This window comes from Gopherus evgoodei, chromosome 12, assembly GCF_007399415.2.
Source record: "Gopherus evgoodei ecotype Sinaloan lineage chromosome 12, rGopEvg1_v1.p, whole genome shotgun sequence".
Lineage (NCBI taxonomy): Eukaryota > Metazoa > Chordata > Testudines > Testudinidae > Gopherus > Gopherus evgoodei.
This window is the reverse complement of record NC_044333.1, coordinates 42,324,055-42,343,976: the sequence shown is the minus strand read 5'-3', so window position 1 is coordinate 42,343,976 and position 19,922 is coordinate 42,324,055.

Here is a 19,922-nt window from a genome sequence, read left to right as displayed (position 1 = left end):
AGAGTCTCTAGTTTAAGTTTAGAAGTGTGAGCAACAAGGGCGATGTTGTGGTGGGAGTCTGCTATAGACCACAAGACCAGGGAGGTGTGGTGGACGAGGTTTTCTTCCGGCAACTAACAGAAGTTACTAGATCGCAGGCCCTGGTTTTCATGGGAGAGTTCAATCACCCTGATATCTGCTGGGAGAGCAATACAGCGGTGCACAGACAATCCAGGAAGTGTTTGGAAAGCATAGGGGACAATTTCCTGGTGAAAGTGCTGGAGGAACCAACTAAGGGCAGAGCTCTTCTTGACCTGCTGCTCACAAACAGAGAAGAGTTAGTAGGGGAAGCAAAAGTGGATGGGAACCTGGGAGGCACTGACCATGAGATGGTCAAGTTCAGGATACTGACACAAGGAAGAAAGGAGAGCAGCAGAATATGGACCCTGGACTTCAGAAAAGCAGACTTTGACTCCCTCAGGGAACTGATGGGCAGGATCCCCTGGGAGAATAACATGAGGGGGAAAGGAGTCCAGGAGAGCTGGCTGTATTTTAAAGAATCCTTATTGCAGGAACAAACCATCCCGATGTGTACAAAGAATAGTAAATATGGCAGGCGACTAGCTTGGCTTAACGGTGAAATCCTTGCTAATCTTAAACACAAAAAAGAAGCCTACAAGAAGTGGAAGATTGGACAAATGACCAGGGAAGAGTATATTATAAAGGAGGAGTATATATTATAGTATAAAAATATTGCTCATGCATGCAGGAGTGAAATCAGGAAGGCCAAATCACACTTGGAGTTTCAGCTAGCAAGAGACATTAAGAATAACAAGAAGGGTTTCTTCAGGTATGTTAGCAACAAGAAGAAAGTCAAGGAAAGTGTGGGCCCCTTACTGAATGAGGGAGGCAACCTAGTGACAGAGGATGTGGAAAAAACTAATGTACTCAATGCTTTTTTTGCCTCTGTCTTCACAAACAAGGTCAGCTCCCAGACTGCTGCACTGGGCAGCACAGCATGGGGAGGAGGGTGACCAGCCCTCTGTGGAGTAAGAAGTGGTTCAGGACTATTTAGAAAAGCTGGACGAGCACAAGTCCATGGAGGCTGATGCGCTGCATCCGAGGGTGCTAAAGGAGTTGGCTGATGTGATTGCAGAGCCATTGGCCATTATCTTTGAAAACTTTTGGCGATTGGGGGAGGTCCCGAATGACTGGAAAAAGGCAAAGATAGTGCCCAGCTTTAAAAAAGGGAAGAGGAGAATCTGGTCCACTACAGACCAGTCGGCCTCACCCCTGTCTCCGGAAAAATCATGAAGCAGGTCCTCAAAGAATCCATTTTGAAGCACTTGGCGGGAAGGAAGGTGATCAGGAACAGTCAACATGGATTCACCAAGAGCAAATCATGCCTGGACAATTTGATTGCCTTCTATGATGAGATAACTGTTTCTGTGGATATGGGGAAAGCAGTGGATATGATATACCTTGACTTTGGCAAAGCTTTTGATATGGTCTCTCACAGTATTCTTACCAGCAAGTTAAAGAAGTATGGGTTGGATGAATAGACTATAAGGTGGATAGAAAGCTGGCTAGATAGTCAGGCTCAATGGGTAGTGATCAATGGCTCGATGTCTAGTTGGCAGCCGGTATTAAGCAGAGTGCCTCAAGGGTCGGTCCTGGGGCCGGTTTTGTTCAATATCTTCATTAATGATCTGGAGGATGGCGTGGACTGCACCCTCAGCAAGGTGGCAAATGACACTAAACTGGGAGGAGTGGCAGATACGTTGGAGGGTAGGGATAGGATACAGAGGGACTTAGACAAATTAGAGGACTGGGCCAAAAGAAATCTGATGAGGTTCAATAAGGACAAGTGCAGAGTCCTGCACTTAGGACGGAAGAATCCCACTCACTGCTACAGACTAGGGACCGAATGGCTAGGAAGCAGTTCTGCAGAAAAGGACCTGGGGTTACAGTGGACAAGAAGCTGGATATGAGTCAACAGTGTGCCCTTGTTGCCAAGAAGGCTAATGACATTTTGGGCTGTATAAGTAGGGGCACTGCCAGCAGATTGAGGGACCTGATCATTCCCCTCTGTTCGACAGTGGTGAGGCCTCATCTGGAGTACTGTGTCCAGTTTTGAGCCCCACACTACAAAAAGGATGTGGAAAAATTGGAAAGAGTCCAGGGGAGGGCAACAAAAATGATTAGGGGAATGGAGCACATGACTTATGAGGAGAGGCTGAGGCAACTGGGATTGCTTAGTCTGCAGAAGAGAAGAATGAGGGGGAATTTGATAGCTTCTTTCAACTACCTGAAAGGGGGTTCCAAAGAGGATAGATCTAGACTGTTCTCAGTGGTACCAGATGACAGAACAAGGAGCAATGGTCTCAAGTTGCAGCGGGGGAGGTTTAGGTTGGATATTAGGAAAGACTTTTTCACTAGGAGGGTGGTGAATCAGTAGAATGGGTTACTAGGGAGGTGTTGGAATCTCCTTCCTTAGAGGTTTTTAAGGTCAGGCTTGACAAAGCCCTGGGTGGGATGATTTAATTGCAGATTGGTCCTGGTTTGAGCGGGGAGTTGGACTGGATGACCTCCTGAGGTCCCTTCCAACTCTGATATTCTATGATTCTATGACCTCTCAGTCTTCATCCTCAAAGGAAACCCACCCAACACCTTCAAAAGACAAGCCTGGGAATTTAAATTCTTAACTCTCCTGAACACTAAAAACCATGGACTTAACAGAGACACTGGTTTTATGCTTACTAACGATTTGTAAAACACCCTGCTGCTTGCTAACCCTTAATTGCTCACTGGATTTTAAGTGGTCTCTTTTAGCAGTGTGTTCTTCTTAGGCTTAACAATCTGTCCCATCTGGTATTTAGATTGGACACCATGGTTATCTTCTCCAGATCTGAAGAAGAGCTCTGTGAAGCCAAAAGTTTGTCCCTTCCACCAACAGAAGTTGTTCCAATAAAAGATATTACCTCACCCACCTTGTCTCTCATAAGTGATTGTAACAACGAGATTGGGAAGAGCGAGGATAGTAGTAACATTGTAGTGGTTACATAGGCTGATGAGTCTGACTTGGTAAGAGGTTATAGCAAATGTACCAACATTAGCTGCCAGCTTCAAATTATTGAACTCAACAGTGCAGCCGGATAAAGGCTCAATTTTCACGTAGCCTCCCAAAACAATACTTGAACAAAAGAATTAGTAAATATTAAAGTAATTATCTGCAGTCCTATAGCTATGTCTCTCCAAGATCTCAAAAGAACTTTACAGACGTTAGTTAGTTATAACTCATAATACCCCTGTTAAGTGAATAAGCACTAGAGATCACATCCCCCATTTTTAAAATGCATCCACTTCTGGCATGGAAGGCAGCAGCTATTTAACAGCAAAGAGCAACATTTCAGGACACAAAATGAAAGGTGATCTCATATCTAGAGCCCTACCAAATTCACAGCCATGAAAAATGTGTCACGGACCGTGAAATCTGGTCTCCTCCTGTGAAATCTGGTCTTCTGTGTGCCTTTATCCTATACTATACACATTTCATGGAGGAGACCAGGGTTTCTCAAATTGGGGGGTTGCAAGGTTATTTTTGGGGGGTCATGGTATTGCCACCCTTACTTCTGTGCTGCCTTCAGAGCTGGGTGGCTGGAGAGCAGCAGCTGTTGGCTGGGTACCCAGCTCTGAAGGCAGTTCCCCACCAGCAGCGCAGAAGTAAGGGTGGCAATACCATACCTTGCCATTCTTACTTCTGTTTTGTTGCTTTCAGAGCTGGGTGGCCGGAGAGTGATGGCTGCTGACTTAGGGCCCAGCTCTGCCGCCGCCGCTCTCCAGCTGCCCAACTCTGAAGGCAGCACCGCTGCCAGCAGCAGTGCAGAAGTACGGATAGCAGTACCGACACCCCTCCTACAATAACCTTGTGACCCCTCCACACAACTCCTTTGTGGGTTAGGACCCCTACAATTACAACACCCTGAAATTTCAGAATTAAATAGCTGAAATCATGAAATTTATGATTTTTTAAAATCCCATGGCCGTGAAATTGACCAAAATGGACCATGAATTTGGTAGGGCCCTACCCATATCCAATACCACTTCCTGAAGCACCTATGGATTCCTGGAGAGGGGGGTCTTCCATCTAATTACTAAGCTGATACACGCTTGTTGACTGCTGTGATTTGACAGGATGAAAGTAGACAGTAGTACAGTTGCAGGCACATCTCACCACCAGAGTAACAAACTGAAAGCCTATGGTACCTTCCCTTCCAATGAAAAATGAGAGGAACAGAGAGACTCCAGCGATGGCCATGATCTCAAGATTTAATAAGCAGAAAAAAATTATGAAGGATACAGCCTCCTCTGCAACCATCCCTAGAGCACCAGAAGGACAAACCCCCCTGTGCTCTGGGTTTTATGTTAATTGCATTTGAACAGAGAGATTATGGATTTTTTAAAAAAATTAAGCAAGTACCATTTTCTCTCAGTGTGTCTGCTCTAAGAAGGCCATCTCTTTCATTTGACTCGTAACTGCCCCTCTTTATATGAATTTAATGGGGATCTAAAGCATAGTACTTGACCTTTGCTCCCAGTCTGACATTTTCCTCCATTTGCCTGTATTTTATATTGACCTGAAAAGGAGTTCTCAGGCAGAGGCAAACGTAGGCCAAAACATTCGTTTCCCAAAATCAAGGACAAGGGGCATGAAACCCCTTTTCTGGGGCATTAGGTCCTTGCAGGGGTCTTTGTGTTCACAAACAACATCCCTGTTGACTATGCCGTGGCTAGACTGGGTTCGCGCTCTACGAAAGGAGACAGACATTAAATGTCGGAAATGCATATTATATTTTAAAAGTGCAACATATTTTTTCTCTAATTCAAAACAGTGAATATTAAACTTAAAGACTCTTCCTAGCGCCTGCTAGTGACAGGCAACGCTCCCAGAGGGGTGACTGCCTTCAAAGACAGGTAAATGAGGTCCCATATAAAACAGCCAAGTATTGATGTTGTAGTAAAATTCCAGAAAAACACATTGGCAGACAAGTAAATTTGTCACTAATAATTTAATGTAATTTCCCTAAAATGGAGGTAATAGGTACTCAGGGAATACACCTCCAGGGTTTACATCAAATGTGCATGTGGAAAATCGTGAAATAATTTTTTTTAAATGTAGATGCTTTGTCTGACATGTTAGTTTATGATGAAAATCAGTTTCCTGAAATGATGAAGGAGATAGGAAAAAAATAAGCCTCCAAGTATACACAACTTGTATCTCTCCTAAAACCCTTCCCAGAAATGACAGCTCGAATACTGCGACTGCTGGATGCTGAGATCATTTGTTCGTATTTTAGTTCCCCTTTTAAAATGATGGACTACAATTACCAAATATTAATGAACCAATCATGTTGCAAATACTATTTCCTGTGTCATTCTGAGTTATAGAATCTAATATCAGGCTCATTTGAAACATTCCAAAATTGCATTTTTTTTCTGTTGTGAAGTGACAGCTCAAATTGTGTTTAGTTGCATCTGTCCGACCATGAGCAAATCAAGTATAAAAATTTCATTTTCTCTAAGTGTTAATGCAATTTTTTTAAGCTCATCTTCTATGATGGTTCACTTTGCACCACACCGGATGGTAATAGATGCTGCTTAAATACCATTATCAGTTATAACATGTTGCCAGAAAATTTTAAAAGAGCACTTGTAGGTAACACAAGTAGTGAAGTTCAGAGAGAGAAAAATACAAAGAAAACATTCCCTCTGCTTCTTCCAACCGCTGTGCTGTTTACATTTCATATTACAAATAGGGCTATTTCCAGCAATAAATCTGAATTTCATTGCAGATCTTGTAGGCTTAATATGAAAAAAGGCCTGCAGTTTTCTAAGGCAATAAGGAAAAACGCAGCTGCCACTGGCCCAGCTTCTGATCAGGGTGGGAAATGGGGAAGAACAACAAGAATTATAAATTGACAAGAAAAACAAAATTATAGAATGTCCATCATTTCTTTGGCAGAGTGAAGTGAATTCAGGGGACAGTAAAGAATCTATCCCCTGAAAAATAAGCAGTCAAATATGCCAGCTTTATGTGCACATTTCATCAAAGGTGCAAGTTTAACACTGCTGCTGGAGAAAAGCCTGATCCAATTTAGCAGCAGGTCAGAGTAAGAAGTCCCCAGCCACAAATGCAGCTCAGGTTTCCCTGTGCAGTTGATGTAGCCGGGCTAACAATGACTTGTTGTATGATATTCATGTGCTCCATGTCTTTGTTGTGCATACATACACACATACTGCTACTTAGAAATGTATTATCTACATCCAATATATTCATGGCACATATCATTATTTATGAAACCGCATTTTTCTTAGCATACGTATCTATAAAATGATGTTATCCACAGGGAAGGTTATAAACTAAAGGCTACAGTATATGTGTTTGCCAGATGCCCTGCATCATTTGGCCCCACTCCTATTGGTAGGGCCCTACCAAATTCATAGCCATGAAAAACATGTAACGGACCATGAGATCTGGTCTCCTCCCATAAAATCTGGTCTTTTGTGTGCTTTTACCCTATGCTATAGAGCTTTCAAGGGAGAGACCAGTGTTCTCAAATTGGGGATCCTGACCCAAAAAGGGAGTTGCAGGGGGGTCATGGTATCGCCACTCTTACTTCTGTGCTGCCTTCATTGCTCGGCAGCTGGAGAGCAGATGCTGTTGCCCAGGCACCCAACTCTAAAGGCAGCACCCTGCCAGCAGCATCAGCGCAGAAGTAAGGCTGGCAATACTATACCTTGCCGTCCTTCTCTGCTGCTGCCTTCACAGCTGGGCTCCCAGCCAGCAGCCGCTGCCCTCCAGCTGCCAGCAGCAGCACAGAAGTAGGGATAGTACTACCACAGCCCCCACCCCCAATGACCTTGTAACCCCCTCCCCATAACTGCTTTTTGGGTCAGGACCTCTACAATTAAAACACCATGAAATTTCAGATGTAAATAGCTGAAACCATGACATTTACAATTTTTAAAATCCTATGGCCATGAAATTGACCAAAATGGACCATGAATTTGGTAGGGCCCTATCTATTAGATACTGTATACAACTGAGTTCAGTGCTTAGATGCTCATGGGGAGCGCTCAGCATCTTGCTCGATTGGATCTAAATGTATGATCACTCAGTGGTTGGAGTTTTCTGCCTCTTCCAGGCATAACAATCTGAACTAGGGTGGAACTTCAACTTCATGTCTAACCTCCCCGGATTAAAGCTTCTTTGGTGATTTCACAAGGAATGCACAAAATGTCCACTTTAAAAAAAAATTCAAACTTTACCTTTTGTGATTAAACTAGAACCTGTTTTTTTAAAATTCTCCTTAGGGATTTCCTATATTAGTTTCTCTTTTGTGGAAAAAAAAATAGTAGCATTAAGGGTACAAGCCCCGCCTCCCCCCCCAATATAAGATCTCCTGGTAAGTAAATCCAGCATTTGATTACACTGCATTGTTCTCCTGGGTTCGTACCTTGTGAACATTCAGGGGTTTTGTAAAGGGACACTCCAGATAAAGATTATATTCCCTAAGAAAAAAACAAGACATCTATTTACCTTGCAGTTACGATGCTTTACAGTTTCAAAGCAGAGCAAGAACATGTTATTAATAAATAAAATCTAGCTCTTATCTAGCTCCCTTTATCTGTAGATCTCAGAGCACTTTACAAAGGAGGTCACTATTATTAATCCCCATTTTACAGATGGGGGAATTAAGGCAGAGAGAAGTGAAGTGACTTGCTCAAGGTCACTCAGGCCAGTGGCAGAGCCAAAGCCAGGTCTCCTGAGTCCCAGTCCAGTGCTCTAAACACCCAACCACAATTTCAATTATTAAAATTGAAAGAATAAAAAAGAATTACTTTTCACCAGCAATGCTGCTTATTGCTTTCTGTATTTCTGCAGTTTGCAAAAAGAAAGTAGACTGATCAGTCCTTTGGATTCTTGTCAGGGCCATGTTCAGGTTCTCAGGCAGCAGTGCAATACTGCAATAGTTGGGTTACAAACAGAACAGAGGAAATTTACATCAACAAAAACGGTTTTCACTGAAATTAAAATAATGGAAATATTTCTACTGAACACAGAGGTTTGCAGAATTTTGGAATCATACCCATGTTTTTGGTCTGTCACACATTTACAAAACCTCATGGCTCAGGCCTTCCCTAAAGGATTATTATTATTAATTTTATATCCTATAAAGTATCGCTGGTGTGCACAATGTTTTACAGGAATATGAAAGGACACCATTCTTGTCCCAAAGAACTTACTAACTGAGATCTAAATCGCTCTTGTTTTACTCATGGGAGTAGAGTTAATTGGAACTACTTCTTGAATTAATGAGAACAGAATCTGTCCCTAAATGAAGGAAGAATTAGAAACACCACATATAGAGGAGATGGAGGCTGGTTATACTGGGGGCACATAGATAAGTCTGTGCGCTGGGTAGGCTGTTTCCCCAGAGCGATCTCAATACAATGACAGATCAGGGATTCAGATACTCCAGTGACAGGAGTGGTATAAAATCCCAGAGAACTGATTACAGCCTAAAAGAGCTCCCATTAAAAAAAAAAATAATCGGGGAGGGGGAAGGAGGAAGTAAATTTATCCCTCAAAAACCACGTATAACCTCTTAGTGCCAACAACAGGATTTGATAGTTATGATCGCTGACACTGTTACAATATATATACACACAAACACACAAACGCAAAAAGCCATCATCTGTATTCTACAGGCAATGTGTATACCACAAGATAGAAATCAGTGACATTACATATTAGTATATATTTAAATCTAACTCTTTCTTCCTCTCCATCTGTGCCTATGTGTATAACAAAGCAATCATATACATGTATAAACACACATATATGTGTATATATAAATAGATAGAGAAGGGTATCCTTTTTACAAGGTCTCTTTCCCTTTTGCCTCTATACTCTTAAAAGTATCATATAGAATATGGAAAGATATCACCAGAAACTTTGTTCAAAGCAGGAAAGCTGGATTGCTAGATTCAAAGATTTTTCTTCTTATGTGGGAAATCAGCTCCTTAAAATTGCATTACTGATGTTTATGATTCACATTACAAATAATGTGTCTTCTACAGATAAATTTGAATTTCACTGAAGATATTGTGAGTTTAATAAGAGTAAAAGTATACTTTTTTTAAAGGCAATAAAGAAAGATGCACCTGCCACAAGCCTGACCACTGAACAGACTGGAAGGCAGACAGACTGAGCAAAGGTAGAACAAGAAGGGTTATGAATTCATATGAAAAAAAATATAGCACATCTATCATCTGTTACTGAAAGATGGACATAATGGGCTGAATTTAAAACACAATCAAAAACCTGTCATTCTCCCTCCCCCAGATGGAAAAAATAGGAGCAATAGAAGAGAAACTTAGAAGTAAACCATAACAGACAACAAGGTGTTTAGCTAACGCACTAAAATGCCATGCGGAGGGTGCATAATGAAGCATAAGGCCAAAGTCCAAGTGCCTCCAACCACTCAAGAAGTGCAACTTAAATAGTGAGTTAGTGCTTTCATGAAATATTTTGTTACATTTTTGCCACAACATATTTCTGGGTCCCAAATCTGACCTGTGCTCTTGTGCTGCTCAGCTGGACCTTTACTCTGCCAAAAATGTCTCCTTTCAGACAATGAAGATGCTCTCTTGGAACACCTGTTTAGTACACACTGTTTCTAACACTCAATTTCCTCCCTCACCCCCTCTCATTTCTCTGTTTGGTCCAGGTAAATGTTATGGTATCCAGAGACACTCAGGATACGACAGATGTTTTTGGCAGCAGGATTGAAACAGGAATACTTCAAGAACTAGCAATGTTTTAATGGCATGCTCCAAAATTTACTACTAATAGCTTAAATATCATGGTAAAAAGATTTTAAAGCCCCTACTTTTCCAAATTCCCCTGGCAATTGCAGAGCAGTGCATGGTTTTTAATATTAATTATTTAGAATCAAATGTTGTCACTTTTTTCCCCAACAAAATATTAAGTAAGTTAATTGTAGATGAAATATGAAACCCCCAAAAGCTATTTAGCATCCCTGCCTCTGTATATTCCCCTGGGATGCTAGAGTGCATTGTGTGTGAATCTTTTTTTTTTTAAAAGAAGTTTGTATGACAGTAACATTGTGACATTAACTGACAACAGCCAGGAAATTGAAAGTTCACGATGAGGCTTCAGCCTTCCTTTGCACCGTTGGAGAGAGGGGAATGTGGAGGCACTGAGTTAAGGATGCAGCGCAAGGCTTAACGTTTCATTTCCTGATTATCATCAGTTTAAATGTATTTTTCTATATCTAATTTCTTTTTTTTGGGGGGGGGTTAGAAAAAGGAATGGATATTATTTCTGTAAGAGACAGGAGCTGAACTGTAGTAGCAGTTTGCTTTTAAATGTATATTAGCTGCCTGGCATTTTGCTTGTCCTAACCGGGATGGCCCCCAGAGCCAGTTGCAAACTGGAAGTGATGCTTCAGTTCACCTCTGATGTTGGGACTCAGATTGTAGGCTGGAAGGGACCATTATGATCATCCAACCTAGCCTCCTGCATAGCACAGGATCATAAAGCAGAGGTGCACATCAATTCAGCACAGGTTATCAATCTGGTTGCACTGTAACCCGGTGTGCTGCTGCTGCTACTAGCATTCCAGCTATGACAAGGCGGCAATGCACTGATGGCCTCTGTCTCAGGGCAGTTTTCCTGGGGCTCTGGAGTTTTCATCATGGGTACTACTCATCTGCTACATGAACACGATGTAACTGCTCCCCTCATTCTTGCAGACATTTTGACAGAGATGCACTAGCGCTTAAAGACAGTATGATATTATACTCAAGTAAGTTCCCTAGCCAGGGATTTTGAAGCAGGAGACAGGATAATGCTTCACAGTGACGTATTTCAATGACAGGCTCTGGAACTTGCATAGAAATTGCAGTGTTACATCATTGTGGCTGTCTGGCTGCATCATCCTTCCCCGCTGCAGTTTTCTATCACTGTCCATCAGAACTGTGCTTTGGAGTCTGGGGCTGTGAAATACCTCGGGGGGACTCTGAGATCGAAATACTGAACTCTGGCCTTTTCTGTGCTCTTGGATTTAAGTAAAATATGAAACAATCCATTTTTAAAAGAATGCTAATTGATAATTGAGTCAGAAGGAAGACCTACACAAGAGAATGCTATGTGTTGGCTAACCCACGTCTTTGATAGCCAGGCAGAAGCCAACAAATCTGTGGACAACACTATTTGTTCTGACTGGGTGCCAGATGCTGTAGCTAAGCATGCTACCATTTTAACACAACATCTTATTCCCCAAGCATGACAGCACCACATTGCTGAAGTCATCCATCCAAAGACCCAGGTGAAAGAACTTTGTGAACATATGCTAGAGATATAAAACTTAGACTGACATACCTTCTCCAGGTCTATCCTAGTATGCAGCACACCTTATCCACACAAATCACAATCCAGGACTCTAGGCCTCAGTGATAAAGAGATCCATTTCCATTAGGCAAATGATAATCCAATCCAAACAATACGTGCCTGTGTGCTGTTTTGGCAAGGTTACACAAAGCATCGAGGCCTACACATCACAACAGTGCACCATTGTCCACGTCCCCGGCCACAATGCCATGCACTCATTTAAAATAATCAAAAGGAATATTAATGTTCAACACAAACTTGACATCTCTTCCAAGGCCAAGATACCTTGTGGATAAGAACATAAGAATGGCCATGCTGGGTCAGACCCATGACCCATCTAATCCAGTATGCGGTCTTCTAACAGTGGCCGATGCTTTACAGGGAATTAGCAGAACAGGGCAATTATCAAGTGATCCATCTCCTGTCCTCCAGTCCCTGCTTCTGGCAAACAGAGAATAGGAACAACAAGAGCATGGGGTTGTGTCCCTGACCATCTTGGCTAAAAACCATTAATGGACCTTATCTAATCCATGAATTTATCTAATTCTTTTCTGAACACAGTTATAATTTTGGCCTTCACAATATCCCCTGGCAACGAGTTCCACTGTGTGTTCAGTAAAGAAGTACTTCCTTGTGTTTGTTTTAAACCTGCTTACCTATTAATTTCATTGGGTGACTCCTGGTTTCTGTGTTTTATGAAGGAGTAAATGACACTTCCCTATTCGCTTTCTCCACACACATCATGATTTTATAGACCTCATTGGATCTGATAAGATTGCATACAAACAACAGTTACTTGATGCCCAGCGGTATCTACTGGATATGGGCAGGAGCAGTACTAAAAGTGATGACTTCGAAGGGGTAGGAATAGATAGTGAACATTTTAAGAGCTTATACTGTAAGTGTGTGTTCTTATTCACTGTTTATTTCAATGGTTTAGATCTCTCGCTAGAGTAAATGGCACTTGCAATGGAATCTGATTAAAAAATACAATTTCTGTGAAAAAATTCCAGTTTCAATTTCACAGCTTTTTAAACAGAGTTTGTGTTTGAGTTTGAGTTTGTGAAAAAACTAAATTTTTTACTGAACATGTTATCAAAACTTTATTGAAATTAGGTTTTGTTTGTTTTGCAGATTAAAGTTTTTAATGATTTCAATAAAAAATAAGTAACAAAGGTAGAGAAAAATGAAAAAAAAATTAAGTTAAAGGTTTATCACAAAAATGTGTTTTCCAAAAGTTTTTTTTTTTAACACAAAAATACTTTTCTTTAGAAAATTGTCAACCAATTCTATTCATCACCATCTGCATCTACAGAGTGAGGACTGCTAGCTGTAGTTTTGGAAAATTTATTTTAATGGTAATTGAAAATTTTGATGTTTTGTCATTGACACTGTACATCAGCAAGGAAATTTTCAGAGTAACTCCTCGAGTTTGCTGAATTAGTTATTCCCTGCTTCTTGGCCCATCTCAGACTCAGGGACTTATTTCTCTGCTCCACTGACAGTGCATTTTACTTTTCTGTAATCACCTGTACAATCATTGGATCCCCCACAATGAAGCTGAGATTTCTCCTTTGCAAAACAACAACAGGATTTGGTGTCCCAGATCAATGTGGATGTGGAACAGTACTGGAGGAACTCTTAGAATTGTCACTGCCTTGAACGAACTGAGAAAATTGGTTTCAAGTGCTTGAGTGAAAACAAGATTCATCAAGGTTGCAGGATCCACCTTGGTAACTCTTCTACTTTGACATTGCCTGATATGAGCTTGTCAGCAACGCTCCAACTGCTTTCATCTGGCAATCGATAATATAATGTATATCCAAGCATCTCCCTGGATGTTAGTGGCTCCTGAATAGCAATGGCCTATGAAGACTTCTCACAAATGAATGTGTGTATATGCAACTACTGTCAATGTAGTCCACAGTTGGCCCAGTGTTTTAGAACATCATGCCAGCATTATGCTCCTAGTAATTAGTGAGTGCATATGAGACGCATTGCTCTGACACTTTCCCATTACTCAAACATCAGGGCCAGAGATCTAACAGTTTGCTCAACATGGTGAAACAAACTAGTTAGTTAACATGGCAGTGTTGGTGTCCAACAACCATGTGCACTGCTCAGCCGTTAAAGTATACCTTAATAGACATATTTGCCTAATCTGAACGAAGTCAGTGAGTAATTGAGCAAAGCAACTGAATCCCATTGTGTAGCCTCACCAGAATACAAGGTTGCAGCGCTTTACAGCCACAGGTATTTCAACAGCTTCAATCAACATATAACTGGCTGACTCCTTACATGAAGATTTCAATCTAAACTTTCTTCTTACCTGCAGTAGCACAGTGCTTTGCTAAGAAAGTCATGTTACCGTCAACCCAGGTCCATCTGTGGCTACATCCCTGCTTTAGTTGAGAGATAGATATGTGAGTTGTTGGTGTAAAGACAGTATCAGAAGTCACATTTGTGGATAAGGACACTTAGGGCAGGTCTATACTGCGGGGTTAAGTCAACCTAAGTTGCACAACTCCAGCTACATGAATAACGTAGCTGAAATCGATGTAGCTTAGGTTGACTTACTGCGGTGTGTACACCATGCTGGGTCAACGGGAGAAACTCTGCCATCAACGTACCGTATGCGTCTCATTCCGGAGGAGTACCGGAATCGATGAGAGAGTGATGTGTGGTCTTCACTAGACCTGCTAAATCAAGCCCCAGTGGATTGATTGCTGTAGCATCAACCCACGGTAAGTGTAGACATACCCTTAGAAATGTGGAGTGTAGAGAGAAGAACAGGGGACCAAGGATGGAACTTTAGGAGAGAAGATTGTTCCAGCCACTCCTGTCTGCTACCAGCAGGTCATTCTAAATGGAAATGTTGGTCCAAAATGAAAATTCTGTTTTGAATTAACATTTCTAAATGAAATTTTTTTATTTGAAATGTCAAAACCTTTTTCTTTTGATCAAAAACATTGAAATTTTTTGACAGTTCCAAATTGGAATGTTTCTAAAATTTTTCATATGTGAAAAATGCTGATATTTCATCCGAATTCAAGACAAAAACAAATGTCAAAACATCAGAATTTCCCACAGGATGAAAATTCCCTTTTCCAACCAGCTCTACACTTCATGCCAGTACTACTCTGTCAGCCATGCCTAATGCTTTCTAGCTGACCCAAGTGTGTGCTACCTACTTTCTGACAGAACTACATATTGTGAGTGAATCTACACTAAATGACAGAGGTTATATAGATGTTTCAACAACTTAAAACAATATGGGCCAGAATGCTTTATTTTTTCCCAGTTTTACTGGAGAAAATACAACTCGCACGTAACTAAAGAACAATAATAGAACAGAACTTGTAGGGGGAAAAAGAACAAAGCTGCGGTCTCTGTGATATAGTTGAAGAAGAAATAAAAGGAGTGGGTTTTGTTGTTGTTTTGTTTTGCTAATGCGACTAAATGTCATCGTTTCTATTTCTACAGGAATAAATCCAGACCTGGCTAGAGAGCAAAGACGTGATTTGGAGTGTGTTTGAAACACCAAAACATCGAGTTACAGTGAGATCCCAATAAAGAGAGAATTTAACTGCCATTGATGTCCCTTTCTCATTCCAGACACCAACAGAAGAGAAAGGCTGTCAGCCTCCTTTCAGTCCTTCTACTTCAGAAGGATCAACTTCAAACAGTTCCGTTTACACTGAGCTTGTTGAAGAGAGAGGGTCTTGGTCCTGGGTTTATTAGCAGAAGGGAGGAGAAAAACATGGAAGTCAGGTCTCCTAAATCTCCATTTATGACTTCGGAAACTGGAAAAAAAAAACACATTGCCCACCTCAGCCCCTAACTTATATCTTTTAAAGTAACTTCTAAAAAAAAAAAACACAAACACACTGAAGAACTATCAGTCTGGGATAGTTCCACGTAAACAGCGGGGAAGTGACTAGTAAGGCAAACTGTGGCAGGAAGGCCTATTTTAGGCTATACCCTGCACAACCTATGACAAACATGTCTACAGGAAGGAAGCTGAAAAGCTGAGGACCACACCAGAATATCTGGAGCTTTCACAGCAGGAATTTGGCTGCTGCCTGAAGAAATGTGGGGGGGGGAGAGAGGTTATGAATATCCTGTAAAGCTGTTAAAATAAAAACTATTCCACCAAGACTAACATAACATGCAATTTTTGCTTTCAATTCACTAATCATTTTCTCAAAGAAACTTTGATTGGTTTTCCTAGTTATGGAGCAGCTTATCTTTAAAAGAAATAGTTGTTTTCAGGTTAAAAGAAATATAGAAAACTGACAGTATTTTTGTGTGTGTGTAATCTTGTGAAAGAAATTAAATAAATTTAGGCAAAAGTCTCCAGAAAGGGTTGTTATAAAAAGGAGAGAGGGAAGTCACATCTTAAAGTTATTCACTGGTGAAAAAGCCTGTGCCACAGTTCATGGAAGGAATTCAAGTAAGTAAATCTATTTATTCACGTCTGAATATTCATAGCAGAATGTCCAGAAGCCTTCACGATCCATTGCTCACTTTAAGCATTCAGCAGCCGACCTTCCAGTGATCTAGTGCACACCATTCATCCATTTCCTCCTATGTTGAGCCCAGCTAGGATGACGTTCCACCATTCTCTCCAGGATAACATTAGCAAGGTTATTTCCACCTCTGTACCTAACATGCCCAAAGTACATACAGAGGTGTCTTTGATTTCTGACATCAGGGTCTGCTTCTTTCCAGTAATATTTCTAACATGGGCATTCACCTGTTCTTCTATCCAGGAGATATGAAGAGTCTGCACCTGCACCTCATTTCAAAAGCTTCCATCAGCTTCCCACGATTCACATTCAGAAATCATTATAGAAAAAATTGGGCTTTGGACACGATCCCCCTTGGACAATTCAAGATGCCACGGTCGTTCTACTCGCTGAAGGGAAGCCATAACTGAGTGACCCCTCCCTAGTCTTCCTCCAATTCCTTTGGGCAGCCCCTTGCTTGGATACATTTAATTATCTGGGATCACATCTACTGAAGTATAATTCACTGACATTCTTCTCCCTGAAGCCCAGGGAAGAAAGCAGTTACCAGAGATGAGGGAGGCTATGAACTGCTTTTTTCACTGCTTAGTGTTACACATAGAGTTTGCTCATCACTTGGTCACATCCTTTGCTGCACAACGTACCTGCAACACCTTCACAGTCTGTTGATAAAATGCCCATTTAAAATAGCAGCATGGGAGGGTAGGAGGGAAGAGGGATAGAGTCAAAAGATTTTGAGCTAAAGTTTAAAGATTCCGAAAGTGGGGGGCGATGGGGGGGAATATTACACCATAATTGTTACAACACTGTTTACATCCCTTCTCATCCTTGATGGCAAATTACTTGCAGGGCCGCACAGAGTACATCTGGTTTGAAGCAAAAGCACAGCTCCTAGGTGAGGATTTTCTTTACAATTCGTGCTCTTAAAGACTGCCCTTGGCATCACCAAGATGCTGTGAGCTATTCTAAATGAGTGCATTTGGTCTGTCAAACAGCACTTTTCTCAGTGAGTGTAGAATCCACAATGCTAACAACAAATAAACCTGCACCATATTACAAGGGAAGCCAGAAATCCCTGCAACCAAATTTGAATATCCAAAATTAAACAGGCTTTGTGGATTTGTGAATTATACCATCCTACCCAAAATTCCCAAATTGCCTGTACCTGGACTAAACAACACTCATCTGGAAGGGGAAATTAATCAGATCCTAAGTCTCTTCAATCTTCACTCCACAGACAGTAAAATTCACAGTAACATTTTTTAGTGTAAAACACCATAACTGTAACAGAAAGAGTTCTAGCTGTCAACAGAAAAAATTCCTTAAAGGACTGGCTCCGTAATTCTACCACCTCCTTCATCAGCTGTTATCGCAGATGAGTTGTATTTTCACATTTACTCTGCTTTACATATATTCCTAATACCTACATGATTTTATACTGAAGTGAGAAAAATGTCTGGTATATTGGCTACACGGGTAAATGATTTTAAATGGCATGTGCCAATGAAGAAGAGCAAAGAAGAAAATATGGCTAAAACCAGACAGACATGCAAAGCAGGCTATAGTGCGGTCTGTTTGGGGGCTGTGTGCTGAGCCTAGCAACCTTCTAGACAAGGTTGAGAGCTTCCTAAAAAGAATGCAGCCTCCCATCCTTTGATCCATAATCCCTTTAGGATCCCTTGACAAGGGGGTGGAGCTAACCCAAGGAGAACAGGACTTTAAAAAGCCTGCTCCTAAGTGACTTGAGGAGCTAGCAAACAGGGAGTTTTGAAAAAGAGTTTGAGCAGGAGTAGGACCGCCAGATATATTTAACAAGCATTCTCTACATTTAGGCCAATATATGTTCCCTCTCAAAAACCAAACAAACAGACAAAACCCTGCAAGAGTCAAAATAATGCAGGCAGAATTCCAGCAGCACTGTGGGAGCTATCCAGTTTATCGCACTGAATGCAGCACATATGATTACCTGCCTTGTGGGCAGGTGGCATACGTGTTCTTTCAGTGCAAGCGGCTCATGGCCCTCAGAGACTGAATATGGGCTTTTGAGGCCAAAGTGGCTGAACTGGACGAGCTAAGGGAGACAGAGTCATAGAATTGTAGAATGGGAAGGCACCTCAAGAGGTCATCTAGTCCTGTCCCCTGCACTCATGGCAGGACTAAGTTACTACCTAGACCATCCCTGAGAGCTGTTTGTCCAACCTGCTCTTAAAAATCTCCAGTGATGGAGATTCCACAACTTCCTTAGACAATCTATTCCAGTGCTTAACTACCCTGACAATTAGGAAGTTTTTCCTAGTGTCCAACCTAAACTGCCCTTGCTGCAATTTAAGCCCATTGCTTCTATCCTGAACTAAGAGGCTAAGAAGAAAAATTTATCTTTTATAAAAAACAAACCCAATTTTTCAATCTTCCCTCACAGATCATGTTTTCTAGATCTATAATCATAATCTCTGGACTTTCTTCCATTTGTCCACATATTTCCTGAAATGTGGCACCCAGAACTGGGTACAGTACTCTAGTTAAGGCCTACTCACCATGGAGTAGAGTGGAAGAATTACTTCTCATGTCTTGCTTACAACACTCCTGCTAATGCATCCCAGAATGATGTTTGCTTTTTTTGCAACAGTGTTACACTGTTGACTCAGATTTAGCTTGTGATCCACTATGACTCCCAGATCCCTTTCTGTAGTACTCCTCCTAGATAGTCATTTCCCATTTGTATGCATGCAACTGATTGTTCCTTCCTAAGTGGAGTACTTTGCATTTGTTCTTACTGAATTTCAACCATTTCTCCAGATTATTTTGAATTCGAATCCTATTCTCCAAAGCACTTTCAACCCTTCCCAGCTTAGTATCATCCACAAACTTTGTAAGTGTACTCTCTATGACATTATCTAAATCATTGATGAAGATATTGAACAGAATTGGATTCAGAACTGATCCCTGTGGGACCCCACCCAAATTCCCTTCCAGCTTGACTGTGAACCACTGATAACTACTCTCTGAGAATGGTTTTCTAACCATTTACGCACCCACCTTATAGTAGCTCCATCTAGGGTTTATTTCCCAAGTTTGTTTATGAGAAGGTCATGTGAGAGTATCAAAAGCCTTACTAAAGTCAAGATATACCACTTCTACCACTTCCCCCTGATCCACAAGGCTTTTTACACTGTCAAAGAAAGCTATTAGGTTGGTTTGACATGAGTTTTTTTTGATAAATCCATGTTGATTGTTACTCATCACCTTACTATCTTCTAGGTATTTGTAAATTGATTGTTTAATTATTTGATCCATTATCTTCCCGGGTACTTAAGTTAAGCTGACTGCTCTGTAATTCCCCAGGTTGTCCTTATTTCCCGTTTTAAAGATGGACACTATATTTGCCCTTTTCCAGTCCGCTGGAATCTCTCCCAACTTCCATGACTTTTCCAAGATAATTGCTCATGGCTCAGAATCTCCTCAGTCAGCTTCTTGAGTATTCTAGGATGTATTTCATCAGGCCCTGGTGACTTGAAGAGATCTAACTTATCTAAATAAATTTTAACTTGTTCTTTCTTTATTTTAGCCTACTTTAGCGGTCTTTTGCCATTCTTCCTAATTTTCTTACGCACTGGGATATTTTGCTCATGTGCCCTTAATAATAATGTCTCTCTGAAAAACTGCCAACTCTCTTGTACTGTTTTTATCCTTAGACTTGCTTCCCATGGGATCTTACCTATGAACTCCCTGAGTTTGCTAAAGTCTGCCTTCTTGAAATCAATTATCTGTACTGCGCTATTTTCTCCTAACATGCCTTAGGATCATGAACTCAGCCATTTCATGATCACTTTCACCTAAGCTGCCTTCCACTTTCAAATTTTCAACCAGTTCTTCCCTATTTGTCAAAATAAAATCTAGAACAGCCTCTTCCCTAGTAGCTTTCTCCACCTTCTGAA